Below are 20,535 nucleotides of genomic sequence, written 5' to 3'. Positions count from 1 at the left end.
ACCAATAGTGTTTTGAATGGTTTAGCAAATAAAACCACTTCATTAACCAATTTTGTACTTGCATTTGAGAAATTGATTGCAGGTTGGCGTGAAGGTGAAGCATCAGAAGACTTTCGTTGCAAACAAGGTATTCCTTTAATCAAAATTAAAAATAGCAGTATATTAAGGAGCGCAGCAGGAATTTATACGGTCAGGATGTATAAGGTATTTGAGGATGAGTTTCTAAATGGTATTGCAAAAACTTAGAGAGAAGTTTCATCATATGAAAATATATACACTTTTGAGTTAATTGGTGAAGAGGGGAGAGGTTCTAAAACTCGAATAGTGGTTTTTAATGCATATACAATAGACATTAGTTGCAGTTGTAAGAAATTTGAGTCTATGGGTATACTTTGTTCCGATGCATTACGAATTCTCAGTGTGAAAAATGTGAAGATGATACCTGAAAAGTACATTTTGAAGAGATGGACTCGAAGTGCAAAAGCAAATGTGATTAAGTCTATAGAGTTAGAAGAATCAAGCAAACATGTTATTCAAGAGACTGAAACTATATTCCGGAATCACTTAATGTCTCGTGCATATAATCTGTTTTGTAGAAGTCAACGATTTGAGACAACAAGGAAAATTTGTAAAGATGCATTGACTAGAATTGAGATGGAAGTTGAACGTGAATTAGAAAAATTAAACTTAGAAGTTGATCAGGTTGATGATAGAATGAATACTAACCCTTATTGTGATAATAATGTTGCAATTCTAAATCCTCCACGGGTTAAGCCAAAAGGAGTTGGGAATGCAAGATTGAAGGGACATTTTGAGAAAAGAAAAACAAGAGCAAAAAAAGAATCACGCAAATTAGGTATGTTTTCTTATACTAACCACAATTTCTACTGTTGAATATTTTGTTATGCATGCCAATTAATTTTGCTCTAAAATTTTAGTTAAACAAAAAGTTACAAACACGGAGGATGTTCTGACTCAACCAGTAGGAATATCTCAAAGCTTGGTTGTACCGTCACAGGTAGTATTGACTGAAGCATAAATGAATTATTTTTAAAAGTTTGGCTTTAACTGTTTTTTTTTATGAAATAGTACTAATTATTAGTTTTATTGTTTTTATAGAGTTTTTTTGGTCCTGTCATGTCGCCTCAGAATATTTCTGTAGCTACAACATTGCCATTTTCAATGCAAACAATGTCACAGGTACATGTAATGCTTTCGAATTTTTATTTGTTTAAAGATATACTATGTGCTAATACTTTTGTGATGCTTTCTGTAGAACATGCAATATAACTACAATGGTATTGAATCAAATATGTCTTTGACGTCCATGATGCAACACATTAATCATAGGACTAATTTGAATCAAGTAAGTATTTAAACTTCTGTGATAATTTTACAAATATACATATTCGTTAAACCAACTATTAATTTTTGTTACAGGAACGAGACAGAGATCCAAGTAGTTGATTTCATGGCTCTTAAGTGTCTAAGACTATTGATTTAGTTTATTTGCTTTCCATAAATACTGGTTCAAGTAGTAATTTTTGCTTTGTTTCATGTATTAGATATTGATACAACTTATTAGATATTGATACAACTTGTTAATGAAAATTGGATTTTGTTTATGCATAATGTTATTTCTTCATTAATTTCTAATCGTTTGCTTTATAGAATTTCCTCGGCTCATTGTTTAATTCACTTTCAATGATACACACTACAAACATGAAAATTCATGTGCATTCACGTGTATTAGATTATTTGTAATGGTTATTGGCTTCTTTATCTTTGTTAAAAAAATACATGTACAAAAGCATTGAATGGTTAATATGCAAATCTTGTATCTATATAATTATAATGATATGCTACATGTGATAATAATAATAATAGTGAAGGATAAGAAAATAACCATCCAATATTAAACTTTGAATTTATAAAAGAACAATAGTACAAAATTAGAAATGCAATTACAATATGTAATAAGTCTTATAAAAGAAAAGGTAAAGACATACATATTCAGGTAATATGCATGCTTATTCTTTACAAGCATTGAAAGGTTTGAAATTTATGAATATGATCACTATCTGAACATATACAGGGAAGCTTATTTATTGACACAATCTATTGAACTCTTTATAAGTGTCCTACTCCATTTTGCCACTCGTTGATGTTTACCTTCAATTATAAGATACAATGTGCACAAAAAAAACTTTAAAAGCGACCGCTTGAAGGATGTCTAAGCATTCTCGAACCGATCAATCGAACCTATATAGAAAAAAAAAAATTACAATCAGAAAGGTAAACAAATGCAAAATGGCAATACATTTAACTACTTTTACACAGTATAATAGCAGTTTAATCTTACCTTACGAGCCTGGCTAACCAAAATATTAAACCCAGTGTTAATCATTAAAAGATTAACATATTGCAATACCCATATAGCTGAATAAGAAGAAGATTATCCACAAAGATAAGTTTGTGAATTAATTATTGACTCTGCAACCACATGATGATGGGAAACATTTCTCATCTACGAAGCTATGTTTGGAAATTAATTAGTTATTACAGGAAAAGATTTACCCACTAGTTCAAGAAAGCATAACATCAAAAGCAAATTTAGTTTCGGCTGACTCATATCTTACTCGTATAGATATTTAATTCAGCATCCGACACATCATCTAAAATTTCCATAAATATTAATTGATGCTTGGATGAAAGTTCCATATAAGAGTTCAATTGTGACTATTAATTTGTGCATGAATGGATGTATGGAATTGTACTTATATAGAGGTTTAATTTGAATTAATGTTAGTGGTCAATATGAAAATGTAAGCTTAGCCTTAACCTGGAGTTACTTATAAAAAAAAAGAGCAGATGTTGGTGTAAGTAGAAAGTGGACCATGTGATGCATTACTTGGTGGAGGAAAAGAAGATAGTGAAGTTAAACACAATGATAACTAATTGAATTTTTTTATCATACCATAAATAAATCCTACAAGATCTCTGTGTGAATCTAGCTATCTCATCCTCCATAAGAACGGACAATGAACGATCAGTTCAGCTTTAGCGGAGCAGCTAGAACTATAGTAGCGTCGGTGTGGGAGTTATGGTATAATTCTGATCTAAGCCCTATAGTACTGTATTGACGAGTATAAGACGTTACAGAGTTAGAGTAAGAGGCTACGAACCTATGGTATAGTCTAGCTAGATAATTAGTTCTGGTTTTCTAATTGAACTGATACAGGTCTAGAACTATCTACCAAGGGTATCCAGGCCTAGTTAATGAATCAGACCTTTATTGAGTCGGTCAAAAAATTAAAGCTTGTCGTACTAATCTTAATTTTTAGCTCTAGACCAAGCACTCGTTTGGATATATTCAATGTTCTTTACAACAGAAGTAGCAACAGCTGGCGTCAGTTCGGCACAGGACAAACTCAACAGATACCTAAGTGAAGGAGAGGCAGTTGTTGAGGGCAGCATATTCGATTAGTCTCGTGATGCAGATCCGTATTTTCCAATCTGCCACTAAGAAAGATATTGTCATGACAACTAAATTTACCTGTTAACTACTCGAGCTCTCTATGGTTTAGTAAAAGGGAGGGGAGCCCTTTTTAGGTATTCATTTCATTCATTATTTATTATGAAGTAAAAAGTGTAAGACTAATCAGTGAGGTTGTAAAAGCTTTATATAAGAAATAACCCTGAATTCATGGAGCTTGGAAAGAAAAGAATTAGCATACAATTAAATTGCATCTGCTATAATTAAATCAACTAATTGTACCATCAATTAATAATTTAACTCCACTGGTTTCATTAAAAGTATGATGAATATTCTGAATTAAATCATGAAACGATTGAATACTTTAGTTTAAGAACTAAATTCAGATTATCCACAAGACCCACTGCAATCTGAATACAAAGAACAAAATAATAAAAATTGGGATCCAATAAATTGAGAATTGTCAAACTTCGATATACCACATAGTTTATCGAACAGGATTTAAGGATTAGATTCGTACAAATAGAAATTATATAAGGATTTAGGGATTAGGTTCGTACCTTCGTTACACCGCATAATTTATCGAACAGGAAGACACGCGGAGGAAGAGAATAGCAGAGGTGAAGAGGTAAGATGAGAGAATGAGCAGGTGGAGTTCGACACAATCGACACCGGTAATTCACACGAGCAAATATTCTGAACTCTATCCAAATTGGTTTTGTTGAGGAAGACCAACAAAAGAGGAAAAACGACAATGCTTTTATTTTTTAATTTAATATGTATCCTGCTTATGTGTATTATTTAATCCAAATGGATCGTTTATACTGGTTACAAGTACCAACTAGTTATTCTAGTTGTAACTCTGTTAGCACAGTATAAAAACTCCAAAAAAACAGACTGACCTCTTAGATTTACATTTTATATTGTTAGTTTTCTGAACTTAATTAATTAAAGTCATCTTAATAATTTTAATTTGTTTAAATTTATTTATTCACCATCTGAACTTACTTACATTACTCATTTCCTCCTTAAATGGTATATATTTTAATTTATTCAAATCTTGTTCTGCCATGTACACTTATAGAGTTAATCATTTAATTTTAAGAAAGTTCTGAAATCTAATAAACAGGGACGTATCTAGGGGTTTTGGAGGAGGGACGGACTAAAGCATCCACTAATCATCGAAAAATGCTAAAAATTCTATGAAAATAGTGACTAGAGCTTTAATTTTTATGTAAAAAAACTAATAAAGGGTAAATTGCACTGATGGTACCTGAACTTTACTCGTCAGGTACCATCAGTGTGAATTATGATAAAGTTCAGGTACCATCAGTGTAATTTACTCATCAAACTCGTATTGATTGGCCACTGATCAGTAAATTATATTAAATTGTCCAGTCATCATTACTTCATGTATATTTTTTAGACAAAATGTAATCTAGGTATCAAAGTGTGAACTAAAGTAAAGTTCATATATCATTGGTGTAATTTACTCAACTAATAAATCACGATAAGTACCCACTCTCAGTAAATTCTGATCTGTCGCTATTAACTAAGACACTTTGCAAGTTCCTTTTCATTTTAAACTAGGGGTAGGGTGCAAAAATACATATAGTGTTGGTAGTTAGAAGTAATTTTACCCTTAACGTTTAAAATAGTGCAATTTTACCGGGTAAATTTCATCAATGGTATACAACATTTGGCTCATTTCACACTTTGGTGTACAACTTTCAATTTGTCTCACTAATATGTACGAACTTATATGTGACCTCCCACTTTGGTGTATAGCAGGTAAAAATGACCGGTCAACGCGAAGTCAACGCGCCACGTCAGCGGTTTGACCGGTCAAAAAATCAAAATTTGACCATCTATTATAAAATTACTTTTATACCATCTTCTTCTTCTTTCCCCTTCCTCTTTCCATTTCTCTCTCTAACCCCTCTCTCTACCTTATTTTTCTTGATTAAACCTTTCCCTTAGATCCAACAACAATGATATCATTGATTAGAATGAAAATCAATTTGATTTTCGAGCATCCACGTTCTTAGGAGAAATAATCCCATTTGGGTTAGCTTCATGCTTTCCATTCTGCTACTTATAAGATTTTTCGGCCTCTAAAATCTTCTACATGAGGACTGAACATTGCCGGATGAACTGCTGAGAGAAGATGTATAATTGAAAAATATAAGCCAGTGTAAACTGTAGGTGCAATTGGTGTATATGGCTTTTTCTGCAGTTTCGTTTCGATATCCATGTTCACAGCTCCAATTTCTGAAACAGGTGGCTCATTTATTATGAAGTGCCAAGTGAAGCATTAATTGAAAGACATAACCTCAAAAAAGTGTGAAAGAGAAGAAAAAAGGAATTGTAAAATAAAGGTAGCAGTAAGCATTAATTAACGAAATTGAAAACAATCCAAATAATTAAACTAAAAACCTTAAAGAAAAATGAAATAATGGTAGAGTTAGCCAAAGATGATGATGATGATAGAAGGTGGGCAGGGAAGGAGAGAAGAGAAAGAGAAAGTGAAGAAAGTGGGATGGAAATTATGGATTTGTTGTAAAATTTTCTTATTTCTGCTTTAATTAAAATATCACATTAAATTCAAAGTTTTCGTTTTTTTACCACTAAATTTAACCCAAGTGAAGCTTCAGATTTGTCTGATCTAGGTGAGGGAAAGATTAAAGGAAGAGAAATAAGGTAGAGAGAGAGGAGTTAGAAAGAGAAAGAGGGAAGGGAAGGAGGAAGAAGGAAGAAGAAAGAAAAGGGTATAAAGGTAATTTTATACTAGATGGTTAAATTTTGACTTTTTGACCGGGAATTGCTGGCGTGACGCGTTGACCGGTCATTTTTACCTGCTGTACACTAAAGTGGGAGGTCACCTATAAGTTCGTATATATTAGTGAGACAAATCGAAGGTTGTACACCAAAGTGCGAAATGAGATAAATATGGTACACCATTAATGAAATTTACCCCAATTTTACCCCTAAATTTGGCCGCCAATGAAATTTTTACCTCTAACGTTGACAAATGGGATCAATTCCAGACATTATTATATTATTGCTTATTTTGTACCAGTTGCATATCAGATGGTTCTATACAAAATTAACATTTTTTGAAGATTAATATTTTTAAATTCGACGAAATATTTGGATTTTTTGTCCAACTCATATAAAATATAGTATAATTTTTTGTTTTTATTTTAATTTTTTTCACGTATATTTATATGTTTGTGATTTCTTTCTAATAAATGATAAAATGATGCACATGTAAAGTATATATGGCAAAATTCATGATTGAGAAAACAATTTGATGAATTATTTCTCAAATCGACCTAACTTGTCAATGTTATGGGTAAATTTGTACTTTACTGCTAACACTATGGGTAAAATTACAAAATTTTAAACATTAAAGGTAAAATCACTTTTAGGGGATGTTTGATTACTTCTTTTTCTCCTCCAGTTTGTATTTTCAAACCAAAAGGAAGAATTTTAGGTGTTTGGTTAAACACATCCTGTTTGTCTTTCATAACTGAAAAGTAGCTTTTTTATCAAAGAAAAGAATCCCTATTTTTTTAAAAATTAGCTTTTTCCAACAACAAACTGGTAAATCAAACAGATTATTAATTATCAATATTTAGAACATTTTTGCACTTAACCCCTTTAAATAATCATTTATCTTTTGAAATTAAATAATCATTTCTTTTATTTTTTATATCAAAAGTATTTTTTTTTTTCAAACCACGAGGTAATCTTGGAGGATCTGTACCACCGCTACGAAACTTTGAAACTAATATCTATATCCGGACTAATCCTCGTTCGCCTGGTTGGTAGGCACATCAAATAAGTGGAATAGTTGGCTCAATTATATTAAAGACTTAATACAACATTTGCCTCCTGAATTTGTCCAAAAAGTTTGATTGGTCCCCTGAACTTTTAAAGTGTCTTAATAACCCTCTGAACTTACATAAAATGTTCAGTTAGTCCCATAAACTTGCGTAAAATATAGTCAATTGTTCACTCAGTTGCAAAAAAAAAAGTAAGTTAAATGCGAAAATGTATTAAAAAAGGTAAAACAATCAAAGATCGGGGTATTGCGATTTTAATATTAGAGAATATAAGGTTTATAGTTGAGTAAGTAATAACTTTATTTTTATTCTATTCTTCAATTATACAATAACATTCTAAGACACATGGAATACATCTTCCGCTTTTAACTTACTTTTGTGCAACCGAGCAGGGGCGTAGATAGACGGTTCCGGACCCCTCCGGCCGCCGGAACTACCTCGACTCCAGGTAGTTTCGGCTCCCCTGTCGCAATTTTTTTATCGAGTATTGAATTAGCCACCACCCCCACCCCCAAATGCTCCATTACGTGTTAGGCTTGTCCAAAATTCAAAATTTCAATATTTGGAGCCTATTAGGTACTCCTTAAATCCAAATTTCTAATTTTTTTTTCATGTTAGGCCTCCCTAAATCCAAATTTCTAATTTTTTTTGGCCTATTAGACCTTCTTAAATCCAAATTATTATTTTTTTGGCCTGGTAGACCCTTTGAAATCGATTTTTTAAATTTTTTTTCTATCTGTTCAACCCTTCCTAAATCCAAATTTTTTTACATGTTAGGACTATTAAACGAAATCTAGCTTAATTTTGAGAAATTGTACATTAATACTTAAAAATGGGTCCTTGACTATTCAAATTATAACACGTATATATTAAAAAAAATTGAGCAAGTTCGATTTAGAAAAAAAAAAATTATGGACGCACGTGTAAAATCGGCCCACCCGACCGAGTAATCATGTATTCGTCACTGCAACTAAGTGATCAATTAATTACATTTTATGCAAGTTCAGATAGTTAACTGAACATATTATGCAAATTTAGGGGGCTATCGGGATATTTTGAAAGTTCGGAAGTTAATCAAATTTTTGTTGGGGCAAATGGTGTATTAAGCCTATATTAAAATTAATGAAATATTAGGATGTATACATGTAATTAATAACTAAGGACACCTAAAGATTGGACAAGGGATTGATCCATTGTACGGTCCATATGAGTAATTTTTGTATTTGGCCTTTGAGAAATTCCCCATTCTCCACTTCACATGTTAGCTCACCCTTTTCTTTATAAATCCATGTTGTCCATACACTTATGAGTTATTAAAATTAATTGAAATGTTTCATATTTTGTCTTAACATTGTGGAATTTGGGCCCTAATAATGATGTATACCATTTTGTAACTACTAGTTCACAATACTTTCATGTGTCATTATCACTAATTTAATTATAATAACACCAATTATGTTAATTGTGAGAAGGGGCCGGAAGGCCAACCTGAGATTAAAGGATAAGGTGCAAAAATATTATTAACGTTTATAGTTAGTCATGAGCAATTTTATTCCTAACGTTTAAAATAGTGCAATTTTATTCCTAACGTTGGCAGACAAAAGCAATTTTATCCCTAACATTGATAAATTGGGTCAATTTGAGAAGTAATTCATCAATATATCTTCTTGGTCGTGAAACTTGTAATCTATACTTCACATGTGTGCCATCTATTAGTGACAGATAAAAAACATATACTTAGACGTGAAGTTTTTTTTTTAAATATACTGTCTGATAACATCCACAATGTTATCATTAGGACTTCGCTGGGAATATTCTCTATCGGAAAGATACAAGGGAGATGCATAGTTTATAAAGAAGTTCACCAACTACATTAGTATGAGGCCTTTTGGGAAGGAGCCCAAAAACAAATCTGTGTGGGCTTGGCCCAAAGCGGACAATATCATACTAATGGAGGAGCTGTTGGTGAACTCGTGGGCCCTATAAGTGGTATCAGAGCCGATGGTTCGGCTGGGAGAACGTGCATGAGATCTAAGGAGATGTGGGAGGCTCTCAGTGTGACCTTGCGATGGGAAATCTGTGCTTGGTGCCTTGTGTCGAAAGTCTTCCTGATATTGTGATGGTCAGGCGCCGTGTTTCGCGGGTTGGCGGCGGTACAAGATGATTAGACAGATTATCGCTGAAGGGGAGGCTTGTGGTCCTTGGTCTGAGGGGAGGATTGTTGGGTATACATCCCAAGTCCCACATCGGAAAGATACAAGGGAGATGCATAGTTTATAAAGAAGTTCACCAACTACATTAGTATAAGGCCTTTTGGGAAGGAGCCCAAAAACAAATCCGTGCGGGCTTGGCCCAAAGCGGACAATATCATACTAATGGTGGAGCTGTTGGTGAACTCGTGGGCCCTACAATCCGCCAGTTCAGAATATACGGCGTACGTCTAGCGTAAGGGCGGATGAATGATACTTATACGATGATACGCCCTTGGTCATTCGAGGTCCGCCACATAAAGGAATACATCCTTACACGGTTCGCCAAGATAGGACAGTAAGCCATTATACGACGGAATCACCATCAATAATAATGATGCCTTAAAGATAATAACGGCTCGGAAGTAAAGATCAGAGTTAAGTCGCATTAAAGGGGCATTACACTTTATTAAAGGCATTAAAGGGGAGCCATTACGGTTATCACTTAATTCTATATATAAATACCCTTGTAATAAGGTGTCGAAAGGTACACATTAATTATTCTAACCCTAATTGTGATTACAGATCATTCTGTCAAATACATTACTAATTTAGGCATCGGAGTGCCCCCGACCGAGCACAACGACACTCCACAGGGACATAATCCGGTGTACAGAAATCAACATGATATCACTGTCTTTTGTACGAGTTGGATAAAAAAATCATATATTTTACCGAATTTATAAATATTAATCTTCAATTCTATTATTAAATGATAAAAAATATGAAAACCTTTTTTTAGAACCAACGGATATGTAATTGGTGCAGAATAAGGAACAAAATATATGTGTTTTATAATAATATCTAAAATTGATCCAGTTTAGTAATCTTAGGGGTAAAATTGTTCGTCGCTGCCAACATTAAGGGCAAAATTACACCATTTTAAACGTTAGGGGTAAAATTGCTCTTGGTTGTAAAATTTATGGGTATTTTTGTACCTTATCCCTAGAGATTAATATAAGATATATGATTATGACTTAACTATCAGCTTGAGCTGTTGGTTAAATCGGTTCCATGATATGGTATCAGAGTCCTTTAGACCAAAAGGTCGAAAGATTGAATCCTGACAACCTCATTAGTTGTTAAATATTCACAACTAACCAATTTGATGAGTAAAAGTTTAATGTGGCAGAAAATAACTAATTAGGGGCTCAATGTGTCTAAATAAAAGATATGTGCTATTTCTAATGAAATTAATTGAAATGATTCTTCTTTTGTCTTGACATTGTGGAATTCGGGACCTACAAATGATGTGTACAATTTCCGCGTAATATCTATTTGGACCCCTAAATTTAAGCTTTAAAGTCAATTAGGATCTTAAATTATCAAAATTATCAATTAGGTTCTTAAACTAACAAAAAAAATCATCAATTGAATCCTCATTCTAAACAAAAATCACCAATTGAGACCTCATCTAAAATCATTCGGTTAAACAGTTTCAGACCATCTTTCATAAACTCATGTTGAACCAACATAGAGAATATTACTATCTATATCAAATAGTCACAGTTTCTGATTTTAAGATAAGATGAAGACTTAATTGATAATTTTTGCTTAGTTTAAGGATCTGATTGATTGATTTTGATAGTTTAGAACCCTAATTTGAGATTTGAAGTTTTAATTGAAATGTTGTTCTTTTGTCTTGACATTAGGGAATTTGGGCCCTGGTGATGATGTTTACAATTTTGTAAGTAGTTCATAGAATAATTTCATGTGTCATTATCACTAATTGAATAATTAGGACAACAAACACCAATTATGTTAATTGTGAGCTTACAATAATTCTACTTTGATATTCTTCTATGTATATGCAATTTTTGGTCCAAACCAAAAAAAAAAATTATGCAATTTTTGGTTGTTTTAATGAATCAATGGAATCCACTAAAAATATTCTAAGTATATTCCTTTTATGTTATAGTCTTACAAACATCTACATTGAAATATGTCAATTTCATATTAAAGACAAATTACATCATGTGGTATTATTCTATACAAAATTTCCTAGTTCTATTTAATAATAGACAAATTTCATCTAATGCAGATATAAATGGAATAAAATGAGAATATAACATAAATGGAATATTTCTAAGACATTTTTTTTTATTGAGTGATTAATTGATTAAGCAAGTTCAATGGGTTAATCGGATATTTTATACAAGTTAAGGAAGTTATCAGGACATTTTAAAACTTCAAGAGGCCAATCAGTTGTTAAACAAGTTTACGAAGGGTAAATGATGTATTAAGCGAACAATTAATTATTGCAAAGACTAATGAAGCCATAATGCTTGGTTTTCAATGTAGGAACAAAATGAGAGTTGTTGAATGGTGACAAGTAATGCATCAATTAATTTTTAGTCACAATCAATTTAGTTTTTTAGTTTTCTAGTTTTTTTTTTTTTTTTTTTGAAATAGACTACTAGTAAGATGTTACTACTAGGCTTAATATCTTCTCAGCTCCTTAAGTTGTAACTTTTCAAATTGCTCAATTAAAACAAATAACATCTAAACCCAAAAAAAACATTCAACATAATATTATATCAGAATTAAAAGATTTCAAATATCGGTTGCTACATCTAACTATTTTATTGATACGTTAACTAAAAGATAAAAAAAAAAACTCATGAAATAACATATTTGAAAGGTTATTTATTCTAAATAAGCAGGTTAAGGGGGTCAGTTGTCACATGTTTAAATTTAGAAGATCAGTTGAAATTGCAGTATTGAGACAACTTGAAGACATTAGAAACATATTAAGCCTTGCTACTAAAATATACATCTATGGCCTTTTCAATTTCAGATTCTTATTTCCGTGTTTGATTTGTTTTCTTTGGTTGTTTTTATCTTTTCTAATCACCTATCCTTAGCTCCATTTCATAATTTATTATTGTTATTTATTATTATTAAAGTTTTGTTGAGACTGAACAGTCACGTATGTTGGTTTTTGGGAGATATCGTATCATTTTGAGCCAATATCATGCATATATTGTACTTTGCTTTAAATCCAACATTTTAGGCCTCGCGGCTTTAAAACGTATCTACATGTATTGGATTCTCATTTTACTATTAAGTTCCAGTAACTCTTTCTTTATTTCTGATATGACATTCAGTTCATTTCTGCTTCCCATCGACATCGCTTAGGGCCCATTCTTGCTCAGACCTTCTATCCTGACGCCACTCATTCCGAATCGGGTTATTACAGGCCCATCGGTTTCCACCCAGTTTGTCCCCGAACCACACATCATACGTGGAGAGTCGACTCTGATACCAATTGTAACATCCTGACTTAATACCATATAGATATTGTCTACTTTGGCGTAAATCCAACACCTTGGGCCTCATGGATTTAAAACGTGTTTACATGTATTGAATTCTCATCTTATTAATAAGCCTCATTCACTCTCTCTCAATTTCCAATATGGGATTTAGTTTATTCCTGCCCCCATCGTCATTCTTTAAGGCTGCTCATTGTTCAGATCTTCTACCGCGGCACCACCCACATTGGACTGGGTCGTTAGAGAAACTCCGACGAACAAGTCAATAAAAGATCAATAAAGAGGGAAAGTATGTATATATGTATAGATACAGTAGCGTTCACCTGAATCTGAGTGGCCAAATTCGTTTGGTCATTCAGGTCCAGATGAATGTTGTTGTCTCTATACATATATACTTTCCCTCTTTATTGATCTTTTATTGACTTGGTCATCGGAGTCTCTCTAACGATCCAGTCCGGTGTAGGTGGTGCTGGGGTATAAGTCTGAGCAAGGAATGATCTTAATGGATGGCGGTGGGGGCATGAATGAACTAATTCCCACATCGGAATTGATTGCTCGGTTGTATTCAAAGATGGACATAGAATTTGAAGATAGTGGAGGCAAACTATATATGTTGTGTGAAAAAACAAATTCTCCAAAAAAAACAATAACCCCATATATAAATAATTTCATTTACAATATGTCAAAATAAATTATATAAATTAATATCTTTCATAATTGTCATCTACGCTTCTTCATATGTTGAAAACCTTGGCTAAGTTTTTCACTATCAATATGAAATATTTCTTTGTCCATATATGTAACTAAAAAATTATTTAAAAATCCATCCTCTAAATGAGTTTGTCATGGAGTTTTCACCAAGTTTATAGCCAAAAATGCTCTTTCCACTGAACCAGTTGCAACCGGTAAAAGTAAAGGTAACTTCACAAGCAAATACACAAGAGGATACAAAATATTATTCTTTGTCTCAACTAAACTCTTAGCAAGATCTCCAATCCATTTAAGCTTAGATAATTTTCTGTCAGATCTCATATTAACAATAGAAATGTCCAATTGATCTTCAAGTATAACAATTTGCACTGTAGAAAAAATCAGATGGATACAAGTGGGCAAATCTAGTCAGATTTTGCTTATCAGATGCTGCAAAAAGAACCAATATGATTTAAGCATGAGACACATAAAAGTAATTCTCAATTTTTCTCTGCGAAGCGCTCATTGTGCTCTAAAAGTTGCATATCAATGACAATGTAAAATATATCAATTTGATAACGACACATGTTTGTAATTTTATATATATTTCTTCGTGACCTTCCTAGATCCACAAACATATCATCCACAGAACAATGATGTTATTCTTTTCGCAAAAAGAACTCACTTGAATAAGTAAAGAAGCCCATCCACCATCTCTCATTTTTTGGAGCAGTAGTTTGGAAATGTTAACCAAGCTTATTGCACTGATGATATCTTGATCTTTTTCTTTGTAATGCTCAGATAAAATCATTTGTATATCCCAATATCTTTTTCATCAAATGCAAGTTGAAAACCAACTCAAATAATTGTGTCAAAGCAAGTAAAGCACAAGCTTGACCTTCTTGCTCTGAATTTGTCCCATCTTCCTGAATCACATCAAACACATCAATCACAGAGGGAAACACGGTTACTAAGCTTACCAATGAAACATAATGTGATCGTGTATTACCATCTCGTTAAAGAGAAGTTTCTTGATGTAATCTTGTACCACTTTGTAACTATCCATTTTGTAGTGCTTCAATAACTTTACCGTATTGATTCTCACGAAGAATATCTCTTCTCTTAAATAAAGCTCCTATAATATTTGATAAGTTAGAAACAACATTAAACAGCAAAGCAACATCGACATGTTTTTTCGCCACATCAACTAGAGCTAACTGTAATTGATGAGAAAAACAGTGGACATGATATACAGAAAGATTTTCTTTCAAGATCAATGTCTTTAGGCCATTAAACTCACCATTCATATTGCTAGCTCCATCATAACTTGTCCACATAAACTTGATGTACTTAAACCATGCTTGAAAAATAATCCTTCCATAGTTAACTTAAGTGATAAAGTAATTGTATCACTGACATGCACAATACCAAGAAAATGCTCAGCCAAACATCCTTTTATTGGTCCCGTGTAATGTAATAGGATTAGTTCCAAAGGGGGGTTAGGAACTAATGTAACTTTTTCGCTTAATTATGCTGACTTAATTTAATTCTTCACCTAACTTTACTCAGTTTTGGTCAGCAAGGCTGAGCGTGATGTAAGACAGCTTTAGTCAGAGGCTGACTAGAACTGTTTCACTTGTGAGTTGGGAAATAACGCTTGGGTCAGTTTCCAACTCGGCACTCTGATTACGCAGCGTCGACTTTTGTAAATTATATACTGAGTAGATTAAGCAAGCAACACAAACATATATAAATATATATATCAAGAGAATGGTTAGAGATTACTCAGCAGTCTTATCCTGGTTCGGCCTCACCGCCTACGTCCAGTCCCCAGAATCCTTCCGGGCTTTTTCAATCCACTACTGAGCTCTTTAAATGTAGAGCACAAACCGTTTACAAAGCAATTGAGTATGCAAGAGTACCGTCCTCTATTCGTATACTCAATCATGCTGAGCACTATGACCGAACACTCAGATTTTCTCTACCGCTGAGTACTAAAACCGAGTACTCAGCACCACTCTCTCAATCTTTACAATTGATACAAAAAAATTTCTCTCTAAACGAAGAACACTTTAGATGAATATAAATTCACTCTAGACTTTTACACAGAGATTGGATTTGGGTGTAAGAATTTGCTTTTTCTAATTTAACAGCTTCTCTTTTGGATTTTCACTCTTGTAATGATTTTGCTTGTCTTTTTTCTTTTGTAATTCGGCAAAAGATCCAAGTGATGAATTTGTCCTTTTATAGCAATTTCTGAAGCTTCAATCATTTGAATTCGGATGTATCCGTTGGATTCAAACGGTCTTCTTGCGTCATTTGTTTGGTCAGCATTCAGAATTACAGGCCAATCTTGTTGTCTGAATTTCATAGAGGTCAGGCTTGCCAGTTTCATCTTCTAGTGTCAGGTTTCGTCTTCTAGCGCCAAGTTTGTCTTCTTGCCAAACGCCAGTTGATCCATGCGTCTCGAAAAGGTCTCTGGGTGTATACCGAGGCTTCTGTATTGGTGCAGACCTTTGTCGGATCTTGTCTTTTAGTAAACGGATCATTCGCGCTGACCTGACGAACACACAGCTTGACTTAGTTGACGTTGCCTTCGATCTTTATCTCTATCAGAGACTGGGTTGCATTTTACTCAGCGGCTTCGGTCAGCTTCGTCTTCAAACATTTGTTCTGAAGAAGACTTTTCTTCTGTGATGCTGAGTTGTGTTTAACTCAGCTTGTGTTGTGTCTCATGATGACTTCGTTATGTCTTACTTTTTATTCTTGTTCTTATTTATTAATATACTCAACATTGAACAAACACATTAGTGCAATTAAATCAAAGCACTTAAATTTAATTGTCTTAATCATGGGATTAACTTAAATGATTTTGTCAAATCAAAATCTTTTGAAAAGGTGTTTCAACACCTTTTGGATTCACATAACGCATTATAATTACCATTTTCTTTTCCACAGATATATCCCGAGATTCATCAACTAAAATAGCAAATAGTTCATCATGAAGATCATTGTTGATAACTTTAGTGGGATCAATAGAAGTAACACACACAACATCCTTTTGGATGTGAGGAGCAAAAAGTTTAGAGTTACCTAGAGAATTCTCTAAAGTGACTTTTTGATGTCTTCATTATGATCTGCAAGAAGCTTTAAAAGTTCTAGAAAATTCCCTTGATTACTTGAATCACTAGACTCGTCATTTCCTCGAAATGCTAGTCATTGATGTAAAAGAAATCAAATACAATCTATAGTTGTTGTTAGATGTATTTTGTGTTCCTTTTGAATTTGAACTGAATGAGTCTTAAAAGATACTTCAATGTTATTTCTGATTCATCAAGTCCCCACATTGCTTCCAAGCTTGGTTATGAGCACTATTGTGAGCGCCAAGATGAGTTTGAAACCTTTCCTTCTTTTTCCAATTTGTAAATCCTTCAACAATAAAACTATCTGTATTTACTTGTTCTCCAATATCTGATCTACAAAAATAACAACACAGTTGCATCTTTAGAAATGATATATTTCAACAAAGTGGTATACTCCTTAAACCAAATAGGAAAAAAATTGTATTAATATTTGTCACATTCTTCTTTGTGGAAAATCAGGTTCATGAGGTTGACATGAACCTTTTTGAAGATAAGCTCTTTGATAGGGGTATAGGGGTATTTTACCCCTATTTTTTAGTACAGTTTTCAGGATTACTTCGTATCTTTTTGAGTAAATTAGTGTCAATTATGTAGTTTTTTTTATGTTGCTTTCGTTTACTTTTAGTTTTTTTTATAGCACTTTGTTAATTGAGGGTGAGCCTTGGCGCAACGGTAACCGTTGTTGTCGTATGTCCAAGAGGTCACGGGTTCGAGTCTTAGGAGCGGCCTCTTACCAACTAAATTGGCAGGGGACGGTTTGCCCCTAGTACACCCTTATGGTGGGACCCCTCCCTGACGAGGATGCGTAGTGCACCAGGCCGCCCTTTAGCATTTTGTTAACTTTTCTGCTTAGTTTATATCACTTTTAGTAAAATATTGCCAAATTAAAATAAAGTTTATTTTAATTCAATTTCCACTCAATTGATTTACCAAAAACTAACCAATTTGACTTAGTATTTACGAGATTTTTGGTGAATTAATTAATTGGATATTGTTTATGGTTTAATGTGATTTTCTTTGAGATTTGGTGGAGGTAATACAAAATCAAAGAGCACAGTTGAACAACCAGCATAAGCCAGCTGGCCAGCTCAATGAGTTGGCCATCAGGAAGCTAACCCTCCTCCATCTGGAGGCCAGCTCGACGAGTTGGCCACTGGGGAAAGGCCAACTCCCCAAGTCAATGCCTGCTCGACGAGCTACATGAGATTCAAGAATTAAAAGGAAAGCACACATCTTGCCTAAAAAGAGTCCAAAACTTTCCTTACTCAATTCCAAATCAATTATGGCAAGATAAGGCAATAACATTAAAGACTATGGAAATATTTTAGGTGGTATTTAAGTAAATATGAGTCACAAAACTCCTATAAATAGGGACATTTGCTAGTTAGTTCTACACGCCATTCTTACACATCATTTCTAACTCATTTTCATTCTCTTTATATTTCAGTTTCATTTATCCTTAGAAGTATTTTCTTTATTTCTTTTCTAGTTCTTTCTTAATATAGCGAGGACTAAACTAATCCATAGTTTTGACCTTGCAAATCTAGACCTTGATTTGTATTCACGTTGTGTTTTCAAGTGTTATTATATTGAAGTTCTTATTTTCTTTCATCTCCATCTTCTTCCATTTCTAAGATTTCAATTTTAATATATTTGAGCATGAGTTCCCCTAATTCCATTCCCATGATGCTTACATATTTTAACTCAATCACGAGTTAAATCCATATGGGCTAGGATGGAGGGGAACTTACGCTTTGTTTGGCAAATAGTTATTAGTTGTTAGCTGATTACATTAGTTGTTTGCTGATTATCTTTTTTGTTAGATGATTTGACCAGCTAATTGTGTAAACTTGTTTGGTAAAACTTACCTGATTGGTAATAATTATTTGTGTAAAATGAAAAATAAGGACATAGTAAAGCCTTTATTTGAGGTTAAATGGTAGTAATTAGAGGTAAAAATCTCATTCAAATAAGCTGGAGTAATAAAGCTCCTAAAACTAGTTTTTTCAAAATTAGTTTTTTGGACTTAATAACCTCTTTCAAATATCTCTTCACCAAACACCACTATTAGAGGTTTGACTAGTCAAAACCTCTCGAATGGCTCAAACCTCTAATTTAAAAACAAAAAATATCATCTTTTGTATGAGTTGGATAAAAAAATTTCAAATATTTCGTCGAATTGGTAAATGTTAATTTCTAATTCTATTATTAAATCACAAAAAATATTGAATTTTTTTAGAACCAATAATTTATGCATAATAAGGAACAAAATATTTGTGTTTACAATGATATCTAAAATTGACTCAACTTGCCAACATTAGGGGTAAAATTGCTCTTAACTACAAATATTAGAGATAAAATTGTATCATTTTAAATGTTAGAGTAAATTGCTTCTGACTCTAAACGTTAGAGGTATTTTTACACTTTCACTATTGTTACCCTACCAATCAAACTATTTTGTGTTTTAAGAAATCACGTCCCAATTTAACGCAATTCTCAAAATTAATTTATTTTTCTTTTAAAAAATAATATTTGTATAAATTTGTATTACTAAAATTATTTTATATATTATGTGTAAATTACAAGTATTTCTTTTAATAAAAATAGTTGGCAACACAAAGGGCCAGTCCTTTTTCCAAAATATAATTACCAAACATTAAGTATAAACAATTACTTTTTGCATTTTGCTCTTATAAAATTAAGTTCGATTGATAATCAATTAATCTTTTGTATATTTTCATTATTTAGTGGTCATGTATCCGATATCCAGTACTACTGGATCCTAATGAGATTATTTGTTCCCTACATAAAAGGATATAGAACAGGTATAAGCTCAAAATTTTTATCTGTGGCGGGTATCCGGTATCCGCCATATATTTGATTTTTACCATTATGTCAATTTATTTTTATTGATTAAGATTGATTTAGAAGTTTTGAATTTGAAATATTTATTAAATTTGTAGATGAATTATTGAGTGATGGTTTATTAAATTTATCTTTTGTTGAATTTGTAATATTTTTGTTTTATGTTTGATCCTTAACGGGTAAGGGTACCCGAGGATACCCACGATTTGAATGAGATGGACATGAGATTCATAGAGCATACTCGTTAAGGTAATGAGACGGGTACAGGTAATGAAAACATAAATTTGCAAAAGTTTAGGATTGACACTACCTGTGGATATTCTTACTATTGCCATCTCTAGGCCCTCGCTACACAAAACAGATACTAATAAAAAAAGGGTAAACTATATAAAAAAAAACCCTGTGGTTTTCTCCATTTGCAAACAGGTTCCCAAAATTTAAAATTGTACAAACAAGGGTTTGTGATAAATATCGTTTCCAAACAAACGATTTTTTTCGAATTTTTAAGTTGTTTTCAAAGAGATTCCAAAAAAAGTCAAAAAATACGAAAGTTCTATTATTTAGTAACGACTTTTATCACAGACATTTATTTATACAGTTTTAAACATCGAAGATTTATTTGCAGATGGCCAAAACCATAAATTTTTTTTTTACTTTACCTTAACAAAATGAAGTGGATATATTCAAGTTTACACCAAGTGGCACACACTAGGTAGTTTTTTATTTGATGGAAGAATAAATCTATATATCTATAGGAAAGCAAAATTTTCTAAACCTTTCAATATGATGCGACATCATCAATCGATGACATGGCAAGCTGGAGATTTTTTACTATTTGTTTTCACCACTCCCTCCTTAAATTCGTTCAACGTGTTTAGTTATTACAAATGTTTGATGTGTAAAAAAAACTTAAAAATCAATACATAAACATTGAAAGGTGGTTACTAATGAACATTAATTCTATTTAATTCA

This window comes from Euphorbia lathyris, chromosome 1 (genome assembly GCF_963576675.1).
Source record: "Euphorbia lathyris chromosome 1, ddEupLath1.1, whole genome shotgun sequence".
NCBI classification, from domain to species: Eukaryota; Viridiplantae; Streptophyta; class Magnoliopsida; order Malpighiales; family Euphorbiaceae; genus Euphorbia; species Euphorbia lathyris.
The sequence above is the reverse complement of the archived record's forward strand: the minus strand, read 5'-3'. Positions refer to the sequence as shown.